We start from the raw sequence: 392 nt of genomic DNA on the forward strand, positions 1-392 counted from the left end.
AGTTAAAGCCACGAGTGAGACCGCAAACATGCCCACGTTTACAGCAGAGGACCGGTGGACCACCGTCCGACGACGTGGAAACCGGAGAGGAGATCGCGGCTTTGCGAGCGACCGGAGATCACCCCGGCGTACCAGCTACCCGTCCCGCAACAGACGCCGGACCTATGCATCGGTGGTGAGAGGACGTGACTACCGGGATGAGAGAGAAATCCCGCACGTATGGCAGCACAACCAGCGGAGAGAACGGCCGACTGAGGATCGCTATGCTGCCCAACACAGAGATCGGACTGAACGAGAGCAGCGGTTTGAACGGGGGCGAGCCCAGGACACACGGGGAGATCGCTACTTCACGAGCGACCGGAGGTCACCCCGACGGACCAGCTACCCGTCCC

This window comes from Mchenga conophoros, linkage group LG4 (genome assembly GCF_057382185.1).
Source record: "Mchenga conophoros isolate Kocher_MC1m ecotype Shallow Benthic linkage group LG4, M_conophoros_male_GT1.1, whole genome shotgun sequence".
NCBI classification, from domain to species: domain Eukaryota; kingdom Metazoa; phylum Chordata; class Actinopteri; order Cichliformes; family Cichlidae; genus Mchenga; species Mchenga conophoros.